Raw genomic sequence first — 19250 nt, forward strand, 5'->3', positions numbered from 1 at the left:
AGATGTTGTTGGATTCTAACTCCCACTAGCTCTAGTCAGCATGGCCAATGGTCAGAGATGAAGGTAGTTGTAGCCACCTCTGGAGGGAACCATGTTGGCCTCTCCTGACCTAGAGTATACCATTCTAAGGAAATGACAAACCGAATATGAGAATATGAATAATTTGTGGTGATTACCCTGGAGAGGATGCAGCCTGCATGTACCAATGAAGTATGCAGCTGAGGTGAGGATGGAATTAGATAGGATGACACACGTTTACATGTGAGTACAGTCAATGTGCGTACAGAGGGCCCATTGGCTCCACCCTCACATTCAGCAGAACTTAGGAAAGAACCTACACAAAAAGCACCTGCAGTTTTTACCTGTGAAGGCTATTTCAGAAGTTATGCTGAATGTGCAGAGGGAGAGTAAGGGAGGTGCCAGGAGGGGCATGTGGGTATAATCCTGCTGCCCGCCATCTATGCACAACACATTGACTGTTCACACATGTAATGGATATGCCATCCTGAAATTATGCATGGTGTGGAGAGAGGGAACAGAGAAATTGTTCTCCCACCACTAGAACCTGGGGCCATCCATTGAAGCTGAATGCTGGAAGATTCAGGAAAGACAAAAAAGTATGTCTTTACACAGCCCATAGTTAAACTATGGCAGTGCTCTTCAGCTTTGGATCCCCAGCTATTGTTGGACTAAATTCCCATGATCCTTTGCCCAGCTAAGCTGGCTGGGGATGATGGGAATTGTAGTTCAAGAACATCTGGGGACCCAAGGCTGAAGAACAGTGAACTGTGGAATTCGCCAGAAATAGAGATGGCCATCAACTCAGATGCCTTTTTAAGAGGATTAGACAAACTCATGGAGGATAAGACTGTCAATGGCTACTATTTACGTTCTGAAACCAGAGATAACCCAGTTGGGAGAGGACCCTTGGAGGGGCATTTACAAGATAGAATCAGAGGGTGTAGGCGTGTATCAGTGGATGCAGGACAGTGTTTTTTTTCCTGCAAAGCCTCCCTCTCCATTACATTACCTCAGCAAATGCAGGTTGGGTAAGATTTACCATGATAATCTAGGATATGGTCTGAAGGCACATGAGGCCACCATCTTGCTGAAGCTACAGCAAGCTGGTTTGGGTCTGGTCAGTACCTTGATGGGAGAGCATCTGGGAACCACAGGTATGCTGCCTTGGGTTTCTTCATGGAAAAAAAAGCAGCAGGATATAAATGTAAGAAAATAATTAAGTAAAATAATTTAGTTCTGACCTATGATGAACTGGGCAAAAGAGGGCTTAGTTCTGAAAACATGCAGTCCTCCAAACTCAGTTTGTTGAATGCTGCAGAAAGCCAAGTCCTCCATAGGTCTATTATTATGTAGCTGATTGTGCTGTGTAGGGGGGGAGGGAACATTTTGTGCGTCTTCCAAGATTTGGAAAGTAAGATTATTGCTTCATTCAGCTCTAGTAAGAAGACCTCATTTGGTGAATTATATTAAGTTCTTGAACACCTCAGCTGGAGTCAGATGTTGACAACTTGGAAAGGATTCAAATGAGAGCTAAGAGGATCATGAGAGGTGTAGAAGGCAAATCCTGTGAGGGAAGGTTGAGGTAACAGAATAGGCTTTGCTGCGGGCAGGAGCAGGGGAGACTGAAGGGCTGTATGTCAACAATTTCCAAATATTTAAGAAAGATGTCAGAAGCAAGAGGGGGAAAGAATTCACCTTGTTCACAAGCGGTGATGGGCGAATCTGTCAGTTTTGGTTTCTCTCAGTTTTCCAATCTTCAACTCTTCACACTTCCACATCAGTTTGCAATAAAATCATCAGCACTTTAATGCAAATTTCTCCTGATCTACAAACATGTAATGCAGTTTTGCCTAATAGACATGTTTTTTTGCAAAGCAATGTTGCCTAATATAATGCATTTTTATATATTAGTTTATCCTAGGATAATTGGCTGGTCTGAGAACTGCACTGCAAAATTTGGAGAAGGGTGAATTTTGAAGGACGGCTGTGTTTTGGTTCCCATTATCATTTTGGAGGGTGCAAATTAGGTAGGTTTGCCTTTAAGTGTGAACTGAATCAAAACAATGGACTTGATCAAGCAAGATAAGGAAATTATTTTGGGGTAAAAAGTGTGCTGTGTCTAGTCATGCAGTGGAGGATGGAGTAAAGCAAAAGGATGCAGGAAGCACAGAGAAACTGCAAGGGAGAGGCTGTTGTTATTGTTGATGGTAGTTAAAAGCACAAGACTAACCAAATTCTCCATATTCAAGGTCTTGGGAGTAAAGCACCAACACATATTACAAGTGACCTGAACCAGTGGGGGATGATAGACAGAAAGGCAATCTATTCTTCCCTCTGCTGATTCCTCGTCTAAAGTGTTTGTTGCTTTTGCAGGCTTTGCTTCTCCCCTTCCTCCCTTCTCTTCCTGTTTTTGTTCTCCATTAGTTAGGAATGGCTCCCCGAGTGTAGGCTCCATGGCTGGGCCTGGCAACCAAGAGGTCTTCTGTATCTTTAAAAGTTGTGCAGGGGGAAGGGAGAATTCCACCTTGTGGTTTTTCCCATTACAATGTAGCAAGAACACCTGCACTTGGCTGACTTTCTCTTCTCCGAAAGATACAGGCTCAGTCTCAGGCCCTGAACCTGGCAACCCTAAACACAAGCAAGCAAGCATGGGAAAGAGGAAAAGGAGGAAGGTGAGGAGAGAACTTGGGCTGAAGGGGAGTCTCTCTCTCTGTCTCTCTGCTTCACGGTCTCCTGTTTAACAAGGATCTTATTCTCAATCTGGCAGCAAAGAGAGGGGGAGGTGGAAGATGTGTGGTTTTGTTTCAGTCCAAAGCCAGGAGTAATAGGAGAAGAGGGGGTAGGGAGAAGAAAATTCTTTTGTAGTAAAAACAAACAAACCCAAGGCATTAAGAACCACCCTTACTTTAAAAAGCAAAAGTATGGATAAATGATTTGAGTCCCAGTATCTTTTCTCCTGCTGGGAGAAAAAGTGCAGGGAGGCAATTTTAAACAGACAAATAACTGGCAGGAAAAGGGTTAAACAACACCTTATTCCATACCTCCTCAATGAGGGAAAGACAGAGGAGGGCTTAATGAAATTAACCTTGACTCATACCAATTTTGAACAAATCATGGTCTCCCTGTAGCTTTCAAAAACAGCTGTTAAGAAGCTGCCCCAATTCAGCCTTCCCCAACTTGAAGTTTGGGCTGTGCTTGCTGGGGCTGATGGGAGTTCTAGTCAAAAATATTGGGAGGGTACCAGGTTGGGGAAGGCTGCTATAATTTAAACACTGATCCTCCCCTTAAGATTCTAGTCCCTGCCGGTGCTTTTCCTATATAAAAATGGGTAAGAAAAAGAAACACGAAGCTACATCTGATGCATAGTTTATTGGGGACTGGGGGAGAATACGGAAGAATCCTGTGCCGTCTCTAAAATATAAATATCCACCTCTGGACCTCATATATGTTGGCAACTAGCTGGAGATCATTTTAAAGTTGCCTTTGATGGTAGTTCTCAATATGATCCGGTGGCTTTTATTTATTTCCTTACATTTATATCCTGCCTTTCTTCTCTGAGGGAGAGGGTGGGGAGAGTAGTTAGCAGGCCCTTAACAAAGTACAGTTCCCAAGTGGTATAAGAGTGCTTTAAATGCATAGTGTGGATGGCAAAATGTACCTTCTTCCTCTGTCTGCTATGTACAGGAAGCTGCTAAGAGCACCCAACAAATAAGCTCTATAGGTTGAAAGTCCTTACCGTCATCCTGATTAAGCCAGTTTCTGTGAAGATTAAAAACAATACAGAAAGGCTCATCCTCTTTTCCTTACCTCTTGCCCACTGAAGAGACTCAGCGCAGTTGCCTCAGAAGCCTCAGGCGGCTCAGCTTGTTTCATTTGGCACATAAAAATTCTGGAGTACCACACTTTTGCCACTTAGAAAATCGTGTTCTCATGCTACACCTCTGTGCAGGCATAAATTAGCAGGGAGACCCCCCTCCTCTGCAAAAGGTGGGGATTTAGCTGGCCCAGTGATATATTCAGGATTGCCAGTAGATTCTTGGCATTGTCCCAGGAAAACGAGGTCAGTTGAAGTATAATAGACAGAATACTGGGATAGATGGCATATTGGCCTCAGCCAAGAAGACTGTCTTAGGTCACTTCCAGATGACTTGTTTATTGAGCATTCATACTGATTTGTTTGTGGGGAGGTTATATAACATTGTATCAAGCTATTGTTCCCATGCATTTTTCTGTCACTTTCCTTATTGCAAAAAGTCCAGTATGGGGGAGGGAAGCGGGTTTGTTGCACAAGAGTGCACATTAATTGTACAACATGAATTTGCTGGTGTGTGATTGAATCCCACCCCAAAATAGCATCCTTAGTCTGGAAGCACCCCTAGCATTCACTGCATAGATACAGAGACCCATTCAACTGTGAGCAATGAAATATCAAACCCTATAACTATTTGTATAAGTCCCAAATGTTATAGAAGGCAAATTTGAATTTTGCCTTTGCCATTGCCAGGGCAGATCAGTAGCTCTGATGAACATTTCTGAGATATCTAATCCAAACAAATATAGTGTGGACATTCTGAGTGAATGCTCCACACAAACTAAGTTATTTCCATGGTTTTGCTTTGTATAGGAGTAACTTGGGAGTAACCCAGAATAACTGGGTTCAGGATTTGGAAAACTAAGCAATTTCTACTAACACTCATCCATACTGGAAATATTAACTAAATATGCAAGCCATGAAATCTGTGCCTTATTGAGTATGAGTCACAGGGATATGTTTTGAGTCACCAACATGAAGGAACTGATACATCCAAGGGAAATTTGTTTATTCATTCTTTGTAGTGCAGGCATTACCATGACATCTAAGCTACTAAACATTTACAAGTATATAAATAATGCAGAGCTATCAAGGATGGGAAGAGCACAAAATACTCAAAGACCCAGAATCAGAGAGTTTGTGAACAAATAAGGGTTTTCTGAACCAATGCTAAGGCAAGAATGACGAAGAGAGATGTCAAAGATGGACAACTCTGATAACTTTAATACACCAGCTGCTGCATTGCTTAACCTCAGAAAGCGATAGCAGGAGCATACCAAGAATATGAAACAGCTACAGCAGGGCAGCAAAATGTGGAAAGGAACATTTCTATGTAGCTATATGTGGAGGTGGCAACCTTTAGCAAGGGATATAGAACCATGTTCCTTGGCCTGGAGCATCTTCCAGCGAATTGTTTTAAATATTGAACTTTAAACTGTTGTAACCTGCCCTAGGACCTGGTATTGAAGAGTGGATAATAAACATAAACATAAACATCATCATCATCATCATCTTTTTTAAAAATGTATTACAGACTCTGGCCTCCCAGCCAGGCTCTTCTCCCCACTGTGCTATACCAGAACAGAAGCAATTATAAGAATAGGACCATCTGAAAAATTCAGTGAAGACTTCCCAGGAGGATCCCTCCGCCTGTGCTGCCTCTGAGACGGGCTCCCGTCTTGGATGAAACTTATCCAGTTTTAAATTCAGTCAGAAGGGTTTTTTCTGACTGGGGATGATTTCTTCCGGATAAGGAAGAAGCGTGAGATCTGCCACATAGTTTTGTTTTGATTGTTGGAGCCTGGAATTCATCAGAATTGTCTGTCTTCCAGCAGTTCAGACAGAGCGAGGATTTTATGCTAGCTCAGCTGGATAAGTGACCCGTTTTTTTTTAACGGACTAGCAGGCAAACCTCCTGTCTACATTTATCATTTTCTTATCTATATAGCTAAAGAGATTTGTCAAAGTAACAGCAATTAAGATAACCTAGATGAGGTAAGACTTTCCTTCTTTATTTACGGAACTAAGGGGGAAGAAAATATAAATAGCTTATCTTTTTTTTTTTTATTGCAAAAAGCTGACATGGAAAATTGCGTTTTAAAGATTACAACGGATGAGAGCTTTCTGATTGGGAGAGATAAGAAATCTTTTTGATTTACAAGACTTTTGTGTAATATATATAAGGGACTATTTTTTCTGATCTACTTTTTTTTTGTTGTTGACGAATCTGCTCATTCTCTCTGCTACTAGCTATTTCGACGCTGTGAACTAAAGCTGTTCTTACACTTTCAGGCAGATAAGAGATAAGGGCTGTCTAGCGTGTGACGTTAGTTGGTTGGAAATATTAACTCCTTTGTAACTGGATAAAGAAATAAACTGCTCTTTGCTTGGGACATTGAAAATTGAAGGAGTTTTGTTCTTTTGGTTTTAAGAATGGCAATTAAGAAGATCATGGATGTACAAGAAGGGACTTTATTTCTAGACATGCTTCAGAAAATAATGTATGGGATTAACTCAATAAAACAAGAACTGAGAAATAATAGACAAGCGTGGAGAACTGAATTTCATGAAATGAGACAGGAGCTGAAAGAAACTCAGGATTCTATGAGAAAGGAGAATAAAGATAGATCTGGAAAACAAAAAAAGGATGAAAGAGAAATTAAAGGCAAGGTTCAATCTATGGAGATTGGCTTAAATATGGACATGAAAAAAGATTTGGATTTCCTGGTTGTGACGGATCCTGGAGATAAATATTACAGTTTGGAATACAGCGCTGTCTCTGAAGGAATTGAAGAGATTGGAGATAAAGATATTATCGGTTCAAAAAAATTCCTGGACTGGAAGGATTTGATGGAACTTGAAATGGAGAAAGTTAATAGAATTAATCCCTGTTTTGTGTCAATGGAAAAACCTTCAAGAAATGTACTAGTGTATCATGTGGAAAAGAGGAGCAGAGATGCGGCTTTGAAACAATACTTCAGTGTTACGTTTGGATTTGATGGTAAGAAAATATCTGTGATGGAGGAAATTCCTATCAGACTTTTATTATATGACTATGACAGCAAGATTTTTGGGTGCGTAAAGATGGAAGATGGACCCAATATGGATAATGACAGAAGAACGATTTGAAACTACTGGACTCAGTAGATTTGATGAGTTGGATTAATTGACATGTTTATTTAGAAAAAAATATTGATTGACATATATCTCAAGGATTGGAAACTTCTCTTTGACTTTTTGTGGAATATTAAAATGATATGATGTTAATGAGATTTGAAACCAACTTAGATAACTGCTGGAGGAAGGTGATTTTATAATCTATTAAGAGATAGGTCTGTTATATATTATAGATTTATAGTTGAATTATAGTGTTTTGAATTTACTGGATTTAGTAGATTTGATGAGCTGGATTAATTGGCATGTTTATTTAGAAAAAAATTTGATTGATATATATCTCAAGGATTGGAAACTTCTCTTTGACTTTTTGTGGAATATTAAAATGATATGATGTTAATGAGATTTGAAACCAACTAAGATAACCGCTGGAGGAAGGTGATTTTATAATCTATTAAGAGATAGGTTTGTTATATATTATAGATTTATAGCTGAACTATGACAAATCGGAAGTCAATATTTTTATATATATGTATTTTTTTTGTATTGTATTAGTTATTGATTTGTGTTGTTTTCTTTTTGTATTATTTTGGTTTTGAAAATTAGAATAAAAATTAATTGAAAAAAAATGAAAAATTCAGTGAATAGGGCTGGGCGAATGCAGTACAAAAGCCTCATCCGGAGGAGCATCCAAAAGTCTGCTCATTCAAAACTTTCTCTGACCGAGGGTGGATTTTTCATAATCACAATCACCCTATATTTACTTGCGATTCTGAAAACAAAAGCTGTATAGCAACATGGCACTTGAAAAGTTAGAAATATTACAACTTCGTATTATGGGCTGGAGTTAGATTCCATCCCTTGGACTTCCCTTTGTTCTGCTTTTCAGTTTCAGTTGTGCTGTCTACCCAGCCAGCAACAAAGAAGCATGTTTCTTGGCCTGCAGTTAGAAGCAAGAGTTTGTTTATTCTGCAGTTATTATTATTATTATTACCAAATAAATAATACTTTATTGCAAAGTCTACAGACCATCACAAACACACAGAATACAGGAATGGACACATAAGAAAAACAATTAGCAATTATAAATTAGCAATTATAAATACTCAGGAACCCGTCCCAGTCACGACCTTCCTAATCATCATGGCCTGATTTAAGTATTTAGCCACTGTCATGGTGATTGCTTCGTCAGAGCCCTGAAGGAGAATTGTTAAAAGTGCACTGGGATCATCATCATCATAACACACACATGTTCAGAATGGCTGAGAAATTCGAATCAGTTCACATTTAAAGCCGAAATCTATCAAATCCATACTTTCTAAAACAATATGAGAACTGAAACATAGCCATCCTTTGAAATTTGCACTTCTTTGACTTTTGCATTGCAGTTTGCAACTAAACAGTTTTTACAAAAATGCTTATATTAAGGGAAAGTGTGCATTGAAATGAATATATTAGAGAAAATTATACAAAATGTGTTGTATGAGGAGAAATTGCTTGCAAAAATATGTACATTAAACTGCCTACAAAAATGTGTTTATTAGGAGAAATTTGCACTAAAATGCTGGAGAATTTTCATGAGGATTTTAAAAAAACCACAAATTGCTGCAGAAATGTGGAGAACTGAATTTAAGATTGGGAAAATGAGAAATGGAGAGAACCACAATTGACAGAGCTTTCCATCCCCAGTGCATGTTCAGCCTCTACTCTGAAAGTGGTGTCAGGCTCAAACATCATAGCAACAAGGCACTCTGGCACATTCAGGCTCTCCAGTTGTAGAGGATGAAACTCAGAGGACTTCGTTTACAAGTCATTCCCTATTCCTGGCAGGAGGTGGGGAATGGAGCCTTGTAGCACCCCCAACAAATTGAATCCTGTGTGAAAGAGCAGCAGTCCCCTAATACTATCCTTGGGCACCATCCTATCAGCTCAGAGCAAAACCATGACAAAGCACCGCCCTCAGCTCCCCAACTGCCTGCAGCAGTCCAGGAATATTTAAAGGTCTATAGTAGAGACGGGTGAGCTTTCCAGACCTCTCTTGGATTGGTTCAGGAATTTCCAAAAGAATCTTAGGAACTGTAGTTTATTAGGGTGTTGGGCCCATGGTTTTCTAAAAGAAAGTTCTCAGCAACCTTATAGAACAACAATTCCCAGGAGTCTTTGGGGGAAGCCACTCAAAGCCATGACAATTAGAGACTTGTCAAATCAATAAAGACCTTTCTTGCTCTTATAGGATTTCTAGCCAATTAGAGAAAAACTGGTCAGTCCAGGGGCCTTGATTGTTTTGAACCAGGTGCCAGAAAAGCAAGGATATTTCCCTCCCTCCCATCCAGCAGCCAATTTACTTTGAACTGTACACTGTATCAGGAATGGGGAACCTGTGGCCCTTCAGATGTTGTTGGACTACAACTCCCATCATCCCAGGTAACATTGGCTGCAGTTGATGGGAATTGTAATCCAACAACACGTGGAGGACCACAGGTTCCTGATCCTTGCTGTAGGTGATTAGACAGCTTTGGTACTCATCTTCATCCCATCTCACCCAAGATGGACTTTGTTCCTGGCTGTACCCGTTGACCCACTCTGCATTCTGCTTCTAGTCAAACTTCAGGCCACACCCTGGTAGGATTGCTCTGTGCATTAGTAAGATCTTACATTCAAAAGTAGTCACATTCAAGCCTCCATCTTTCCAGAAGCTTAACATCTGCTTATGAGCAGTGGCAGCTGGTGGCTCCATGCCAGTGGGGCAGTAGAATCTGCTGCAGGTTTTAGTCCAAACTATATAATAATAAATAATAAAATTTTATTTCTAAGCCACCTATCTGGCCGAATTAATGGCCACTCTAGGCGGCGTACATAAAAAATTTAGATACAACATATAAGTACAATTACAACCTCAACCTCTAATTAATCAAACCCACCCACATCTTTACAAAATAAAACTAAATTACCCAGGAGTCCCATAGGCCCGCCTAAACATCCAGGTTTTCAATTCTCGGCGGAAACCTGCCAGGGAAGGGGCATGGCGAAGGTCATATGGCAGAGAATTCCAGAGGGTGGGGGCCACAATCGAGAATGCCCTCTCTCTGGTCCGCACCAGCCTAGCTGTTTTAACTGGTGGGACCGAGAGAAGGTCTTGTGAGGCTGATCTCGTCAGGCAGCATATTTGGTGATGCTGGAGGAGCTCCTTTAGATAGACTGGACCGAAACCGTGTAGGGCTTTAAAGGTTAACACCAACACCTTGAATTGGGCCCGGTAAACAACTGGTAACCAGTGCAAGTCTGCTAGCACTGGAGTGATGTGATCACGGCGGCGGCTGTTCTTAATCAACCATGCCGTCGCATTCTGTACCAGCTGTAGTTTCCGGACCATCTTCAAGGGTAACCCAACGTAGAGCGCATTACAGTAGTCTAAGCGAGAGGAGACCAGGGCATGTACCACCCATGGGAGCAGATGGACAGGAAGGTAGGGTCGCAGCCTCTGTATCAGATTTAATTGATACCAAGCTGCCCGGCTCACTGCCAAAACCTGAGCCTCCATGGACAGCTGGGAGTCAAGAATGACCCCAAGGTTGCGAACCTGGTCCTTCAGGGGCAATCTTACCCCATTTAACACCAGGTCAATATCTCCTAACCTTCTCTTGTCTCCCACAAGCAGTACCTTGGTCTTGTTGGGGTTCAGTTTCAGCCTATTACCTCCCATCCATTCACTTATGGACTCCAGGCACTTGGAAATAGTATCCACAGCCAACTCTGGTGAGGACTTAAATGAGAGATAGAGCTGAGCGTCATCTGCATATTGATGACACTGCAGCCCAAAGCTCCTGATGATGGCCCCCAGCGGCTTTACATAGATGTTAAATAGCATGGGAGAGAGGATAGAACCCTGTGGCACACCACAATTGAGAGTCCAAGGGTCTGAAACCTCATCTCCCAATGCCACTCATTGGTGCCTGTCTGAGAGATAGGAACGGAACCACCGTAAAACAGTGCCCCCTATTCCCATTCCCTCCAAGCGATCCAAGAGGATACCATGGTCAACGGTATCGAAAGCCGCTGAGAGATCCAGGAGGACGAGGAATGAATGTTCTCCCCTATCCAATGCCCTCCTCAAATCATCCACCAGAGCGACCAAGGCTGTTTCACTTCCATGTCCAGTCCTGAAGCCCGATTGGAATGGATCTAAATAATCTGCTTCATCCAAGTGTGTCTGTAACTGTTTGGCCACCACTCGCTCGATCACCTTGCCCAAAAATGGTAAATTAGAGACTGGGCGAAAGTTGTTCAACTCTTGGGGATCCAAGGAGGGCTTTTTCAAGATGGGCTTTATTACCGCCTCCTTGAGAGCAGATGGCATTGCACCCTCTTCCAAGGAAGCATTTACCACTGCCTTGATCCCTTCGCTCAGTCTCTCGTTGCAGCCCACAATGAGCCATGTAGGGCAAGGATCAAACAGACAGGTGGTCGGCCTCACAGTAGAGAGCACCTTGTCCACTTCCTCAGAGGGAAGAGGCTGAAACCGATCCCACCAGACCGGGATGCAACTGACCAGCTCTGGCCCACTTCCTGTATCCACGGCGTACGGAATCGTGCTCTTCAGGCGCTCGATTTTATCAGCAAAGTATTTGGCAAATGCGTCACAGGAGGCTTTAGAATGCTCCATGGGTTCCTGCGCAACTGGACCAACCAGGCTTCGGACCACTTGGAACAACCTCCTGGGACAACACTCTGCGGATGCAATAGAGGCAGCAAAGAAATCCCTCTTTGTTGCCTTTGTTGCCACTTGGTAGGCAGCTATTGCTGCTCTAACCAGTGTCCGATAGTCTTCGGAGCGAGATTTCCGCCACCGGCGCTCTAGTCGTCTCACCTCCTGCCTCAGACCCCGTAAGCGTGGTGTATACCAGGGTGCAATCTGAGTTCTATTCACGGGGAGAGGACATTTCAGAGCCACCCGGTCTATTGCCCTGGTGATCTTCCTATTCCACTCTGCCACCAGGGTTTCGACCGGGCGACCTTCTGATGGCTCCAAATCTCCCAGCGCATTCAGGAATCCCTTTGGCTCCATCAGGCGTCTGGGATGGACCATCCTAATAGGTCCCTTTCCCCTGCGGAGGGTGTGCAGCAATGAGAGGTCCATGTTCACCAGATAGTGATCTGACCATGACACGGGGTTTGAAGAAACAGCCCCCATTTTCAGAGCACTTCCTCCCCCTCCCGAGACAAATACAAGGTCAAGAGCATGACCGGCTACATGGGTGGGCCCAAAATTACTAAGGTGCAGTTCCCAGGAAGTCATGGTTTCCATGAAATCCCGAGGAGCTCCTTTGAGAGCCGCCTCGGCATGCAGGTTAAAGTCCCCCAAAACTAAAAGGTTGGGGGAGAGAACCCGCACGCCCGAGACAACCTTGAGCACCTCGGTCAGGGAGTCAGCTGTGCAGCGGGGTGGGCGGTACACAAGGAGAATCCCTAAATTGCCCTTAGGGCCCAACCTCCAGTACATGCAGTCAACAAACTTGGTCTCGTGGAGAGGGAGTCTGGCAAAGCTCAAGGACCCCCAATAGATGACTGCCACTCCCCCTCCCCGCCTACCCATCCTCGGCTGCTGTGCGTACTGGAAACCGGCTGGACACATGGCCTCAAGCAGAGGAGCTGAGGCCTCATCCAGCCAGGTTTCCATAATACACATCAGGTCTGCGTTCTCATCCATGATCATGTCATGGATGAGCGATGTTTTCTGTACCACAGACCTGGCGTTACACAACAGCAGTCGAAGGTTGGATGGAGTCGTACATCCCCCAGTTATCTTCTGGTGGTGAGCAGGCCCAGAACAGGGGATGGATATTATGCATCTATCCCTTGTTCCCCGAAACTGGCATGGCCTGCCCCTCACACCCCTCCAGCATCTGCCGCCTAGCCTCTTAATATCGTGGCTTCCCACCCTCCCCACAGGAACCCTCTCTGACATTTCACTGTCCCCCTGACATGGAGCCATCAGCCACCACCAGAGTGGTGATATAGACTCCAGATAATCAAAGTATTTTGCTGTGCCAGAGTTGAAGTCTGACATTAATAAAGCAATTCAGAATGCAAAATAATTTCAATGGCCCTGTGGTATGAGCTGAGTCTGATTTCGTTTCTTTCTTCAGCTAATTAGACAGTTGGAAGATTTATGTTGTAATACTGTCCATTAAATGTTTTCTTTAATTTGACATCTAATTCATCAGTGTCCAGCACCTCTGCAGGTGTAATTTAAATTCTTCTTAAATTCTTTTCATTTTCTTACGATTAGAAGAAGTGCCTTAATTTCTCCATGACCACCTAACTTTTTTTTACCATATGATATATTGGAGACAAATTCTAGTAGCTCCCTTCTGTATGCTTTTAAAAAATGGGCAGGGGAAGGGAAAGAATGGGTTTTAGATGTGTATGAGTTTTCTAACTCAAACAGTACCCCTCCCACCATATACCATAGCTTTTGAATGTTGAGGAATCACAGGACTGAATACTCTCTCACGTTAGGAAATTGTGTCCCAATGGAAAGATGACACATATGAGAAAAGGAGCCTACCTTAGCCTTTCACCTGATGAGTTAGTTTTCTAATGATAGGGTTTCAGCTGCAGCTGAAAGCCTATAGGATGTATATGAAGCTAAATTATCCTGCATAACAAACTATGGCCCCATCTACACTGTGCATTTAGAGCAGTATTGTAACACTTTATACAGTTATGGACTTCTCTTAAAGAATCCTCGGAACTGTAGTTTGTTGAAGATGCTGAGAGTTGTTAGAAGACCCCTATTCTCCACACAGAGTTACAATTGACAGGGCTGGTTCTAAAGGGTGGCCAGGTGGGGCACTGGCTGAGGGCCCCTGGGGGCCCCTGCGCTCCCCTTCTGCAATCTACAACAGGGTTGCTGCTGTGGATAGCAGGGCAGGAGCTTCAGAGCTGCCCGCCATTCCCCCGCTTCACCTACCTTTCTCTCTGCTGTTTTTTGCGGCTGCGTGCACTGCACACGCAGATTTGCCATCAATCAAGATGGTGACCGAGGTTTCCCTAAGGGGCTGAAGCCTCTGCCACCATCTTAGTTGATGGCAGCAATGCGCACGTGTAGCATGCATGCATGCCATGAACCAAGATGGCGGCAGAGGCTTCAGCTTCTTAGGGAAACCTCGGCCAGCATCTTGATTGATGTCAAACCTGTGCGTGCAGGTGCGCTGCCGAAAAAACTGCACAGAGAAAGGTAGTAGAGCAGGGGAATGGGGTGAGGCTTGGGATCTCCTGCCCTGTGATCCGTGGTACCAATCCTGCTGCGAATCACAGAAGGGGAGTACCGGGGTCCAGGGCAGGCTGGTGCCCAAGGGCCCCAGCATGCCTGGGGCCGGCCCTGACAATTGACAGAGTGGTTTAGCAGTCAATCCCTCTTCCCATGGATCTCTGAGAATTGTAGTTCTTTGAAGGTAATAGGGGTGAATGGATGGATGGATGATACTAAGAATCATTAGTACTTAAATGCTGCCTTTCAGGGAAAACCCTTCCAAGCTAGCTTACAAAAGATAGCCCCCCCCATCTGCACGATACCTTTAAAGCAGTATCATACCACTTGCAAGTCATGGCTTTCCCAAAAGAATCCTGGAAACTATAGTTTGCTGCTTGGTGCTGAGAGTTGTTAGGGCCCCTCCATACTGGTGGGTTTTTTCGTAGGTGGATTCTGCAACATGTCATCGATGCAGTAATAGTGCATCAGTGATGGATTTATACTGGACTGTCAACACATTGTTCCACTTTATTATGCTTCCCAAGGATACTGCATAATTGCCATCTACAGGGGTGTTCTTGTGCTATACTGCAACAAAAGTGGGGCAACTGCCCTTCCCCTGGAATATTTGTGGTATGAAAAGTTACAGGATTACAGCAGGGAGCTACAGGACATGCACTGACTGGAAATGAAGCAGTATGCCCACCCCAAAAATGTTGCTGGCACAAGCAATATTGAAAATGGAGTTGTGTATAACTGCCCCGATACCATCATGAGCACAAATAATCATGAATACACACACACACACACACACAGAGAAAGAGATATGTTTGGACAGGCCCTACATAAAATGGTTGCTGCAGCCACAGTGGGTTGCTCTCATACTAATCTGAGGATTACTAATCTGTAACATTTTCACCCCACTTTGGTGACTCTGATATCATGCCTTGTAACTTTTGGAATGATGATTGCCTCCGAGAGGCCTATCGCTTGTGTGGTTGCTAACCAAGAGATCAGAGGTACCCAGGTGGAGGCAGGGGACTTTGCACATACCAGCACTGGCATGGAATCAGCCGCAGAGGCAGCAGTAACCACATCACTTGGAGGTATGTCTCAAGGAAGCCTTACGATGCTAAGCCAAACTAGATTCCATTGGCTTTACGGGGGCTTTCATTAACAGATGTGCACATTCTGGTTGTATTAGTCAACCCAATAGTGCTCTTCCCGGAAGTGGAAACATGTCTAGAGTCAATGGCTTGAATAATTTCAAATTTATAGGAATAAGGCGTGTTATAGAGGAATGAAAGAATAGCAGTCCCATTTGTTCCATTTATTCACACATTTTGTACATGGCTAGAGCTCATACTCTTTCATTGTCTTGTTAATTCTGGCTGGTATAAATAAATGTTCAATGGAGTGATGTTGATCATGGAGGTAGAATAGGAAATATTAAGATAAAAATGTTGGATAACTTCTGTATAACCTCCCAGAACTGGGTTTAGTACTTATTCAAAAGCTCCAGCAGTGACAGCGGTAGGTTCATGATCCTACTGTCAAAATAGAATAAGGAAGGCTTCATGTGAAGACCTAGGTTTGGACAGATTCTGTAATGTGCTGAAGACTTCACACTATTCAACTTTAATAGAAGTAACTGTATTTGAAATTATTGCTGGATAGGCTTTCTGAGGAGTAGATGTATTAGTGTGTTAACAGCAAAAAGAGCCTTGTCTAGAGGCTAAGATAAGAAGACAGCTGCTGGGTCAGATCAAAGGCCCACAGCAGAGACTGGGGCAGTGAATCTGCCCCAGGTTTTAGTACAAACTTTCAAGGAGATGTCCAGTGTGCTAGTATCTGACATCAGAGCCACCAGTCTGCACTGCTAGTCCAGCATTCTGTTTCCCACAGTGGACAACCAGATGTCTCTGGGAAGCCCACAGTTACTGCCTCTGGTTCTATTTAGCTACCACAGAGGAATTGTGGCATAAGCTTTTGTGGACTCCTCATCAGGCACAAGATGAATTTCTACTTTGTACAGCCTGCAATGGCACCAGGGAAAAAAAATTCTGAGGGAGGCAGACACCAGGAAAAAAAATTCTGGGGGGAAGACAGAAGGGGTGGACAAAATAGACTGGGGGGTGAACACCTTGTTTAGGGATATACTTGCCTCCCTTGCCCCCTCCTTGGCACCACCCCTGCATACAGCTAAATCTGGTACCATAAGAACATCAGAACCTGCTGGATCAGGCCAGTGACCCATCTGTTCTCACAATGGCCAACAGATGCCTATGGGAAGCCCACAAACCATCATAATGGTGAGTTTAAGTTCACGAAAGTGTATGCCACAATACATCTCTTAGGATGCTTCCAGATGGGGGGCTTATGTGGCAAACAGGTCATTCATATCACTTTTTCTGTGTGCGTGTGCTTGGCATATTAGCTGCCATGTATTCCTGATTTTTCAGTCATTGTTTTTCATTGCTATTCCATCATTTGACTCCATACCAGTGCACAGCCTTGATGGACTATACCCTGAGGTTTTATGTGCCTCCCCTCAGTCACTCCTCCCCCACCCTCCACTGCCTTTTTCTGTTCTGGGTATATAGGCATGCATTTTTAATTTTTTTTAAATAAGATTTGACAGTTTATTTTCAGGCATATATTTCTTTACATGTGCACCTTTAAAAAAAAACACCCAGGAAGTACTCAAAAGCAAATGTTACCAGCCATGCAGAGCAATCCAAACTATAGGACGCCAATATAATTTATGCTGGGATATATTACGCCGGTGTAATTTACCCCTATTCCAAATTCCATTCAGGAGCGGGGCTCTTGGCAGCTGAGCTGACCTGAGCCTAACAGAGTAAAAACAAGCCTTTAAAATAGAGTCTGACTTACATCATCCTTTATATATATATATAAAGTCACGTGGTCTAGGTCACATGACCAAACTGAACAGAGTTTGGAATTTTGGTTAGCCTGCCCTGCCACACCCCTTTTTCGGGACTTACCTCGGCCTTGGCTGAGTCCTGGCTGAGCTGGGATGGATGCCTTACACTGGTGCAATCCTCAGCCAGGATGAGGGACTTCACAAGAGTGATATTTACCTGACTAAGCCTTGCACAAGAGTGATAAAGAGGTCTCATCCAAGTATTGTTTTTATAAAAGCCCAATGTATGTCCTGTGATTACAGTTTCCAAGGTAATCCTCCAGATGTACTACACGGCAATCTTGAGAGAATAACTCCTCATAATTGGGTTGCTGAAATTCAAATGTGTCTTCAGCATGGGGACATTGGTAGAAATATGCATGCTGGTATTGTCTGGGGCGCTGGAAACAAAATGGTTAGGTTGTACTCAGGTGAGGAGCAAACAGAAGTAGAGGGATGGCATTAGAAGCCATCCATCCACTGAAATGTCATTACCCATGTGAGGAACCACCGACCCACCAAGAAAAAAAAGAAACTGTTAACAAGCTTCCACATCACCAACAGCTGCAGGTGTTTAATGGGTTATTTTTACTTACTGGATTTTTCATGATAAGAAGAACTCTGGATCAAATGTAAATAAAGAACTATGACCTGGCATTTTGATGCCAGTGCCATTGTGTGGACCCTACAAAGAACTTGTGTGCATGACAGCACTGATTCCATGGTAAACTCCCATCTGAGAGCACCCTGAGTTTTTAAGGTCTCATAACAAACTTCTTGTTTTGTCTTTAATTGGCTTTGAAAATGTATCCTAAAGAGTGTTTCTTCTAACTAGCGCTACACTAGAGGTATTTGTTTTTGTGTCAATTCTACCCCAATTCAGGGGAGGGGAAAAACCCTACATTTTTGTTTGGGGTGTTTAAATTAGGGCCTGATCCAGCTAAAGTTAAACACTCACTGTTGTTCCAGTGACAGTGTGTCTCCACTTCCATTTTCTGAAAATGGGCACGACACCCGTCAAACCCCACTTCTTTTTACTTTAAAACCTGGTCGGAACAGCTACAGTGCGGGGTTTTTAAAAAAATTCAGCTTCAGGCAGATTTCACAACCCTTTGTCTTCCAGGTGTGGCCAATGGAAACGCTCTGCTGTAGGCTGAGGCAGAGACAGTGATTGGCCCAACACTTTGCTGCGGGCTGTCTTGAAAGGTCTGAAGTCAGCAATGGGGAAGGGAGATGTGGCCAGCAGAGGGCAGAGTCATTTCAAAATGCAGTCAGAAAAACCATTCCCACTGCTTTTGAAGCAACTACTGTGCCCGCAGCCTAAGTCCTGCCAATTTCAACAACAAAAAACTATCTCGCTTAAATAAATCAACTTAAAAGAACTATTCCTCCATTGTGCTCTAATTCAACACCTGTGACAAAATATTAAGAACAACTAAATGGTGCATAATATCTACACATCACATCTCCATATGGTTTCTGAGAATGAATTTTAATTCAGAAAGGAAGCAATTCAGTTTTCATTATTCTGATGTAATACTGAATGCACACTTCCCCTCCCCAGTAGAGGTCAAATGCTGAGCCCAGGTTATGTAGAGCATCCTTTAGTCTCCCAAGACTTGTGTTGAAGTAGTTGCGTGGAATGCCATCTGTAAATGATCGGGGAGTCTTGCAGAAAGGCAGTCTGGATAAGCAGTACTTTTTCTGTAGATTATTTTCTAAGAGTATTAGCAGTGATCAGGTTCAGAGTTGATATTCCTCTAAATACTAATTGCTGGCAGGGAGGGAACAGCACGGAGGTCTGATCCCAGACAGCTGTTCCAAGAAACATCTAGGTGGCTTGTGGTTGTAAATAGGATGCTGGATTAGGTGAAACTTTGATCCGTTCTAGCTCTTATCATGGAAAGTCAGTACAGTCTTTTATGTTGCATTCACAATGAAGAACGATTAATTTTGGGCAAAGTTTTACTGAGTCTGACTGAATGTTCCATATACCCTGGAGAGGGTTCAGTGGATGGAAATACCTGATATAAGAGTTACATTTTTACATCTCAGTGTTTACTGGAATTGCATCCCTGGCGAAGTGTCTGTTGCAACAGATCAACTTCTGCTGTGCCAGTTCT

General features: G+C 43.2%; 1 long non-coding RNA gene across 1 annotated transcript in view; it reads left to right on the forward strand.

The window, feature by feature from the left end:
• The first annotated feature begins 2613 nt into the window (after positions 1-2613).
• Positions 2614-19250, forward strand: part of LOC133389461 (uncharacterized) — a 30735-nt gene continuing 14098 nt past the window's right edge. Inside the window, exon 1 of the long non-coding RNA XR_009764115.1 lies at positions 2614-2693. This is a non-coding gene — a long non-coding RNA (uncharacterized LOC133389461). The remainder of the gene's footprint in view (positions 2694-19250) is intronic.

This window comes from Rhineura floridana, chromosome 7, assembly GCF_030035675.1.
Source record: "Rhineura floridana isolate rRhiFlo1 chromosome 7, rRhiFlo1.hap2, whole genome shotgun sequence".
Taxonomy (NCBI): Eukaryota; Metazoa; Chordata; class Lepidosauria; order Squamata; family Rhineuridae; genus Rhineura; species Rhineura floridana.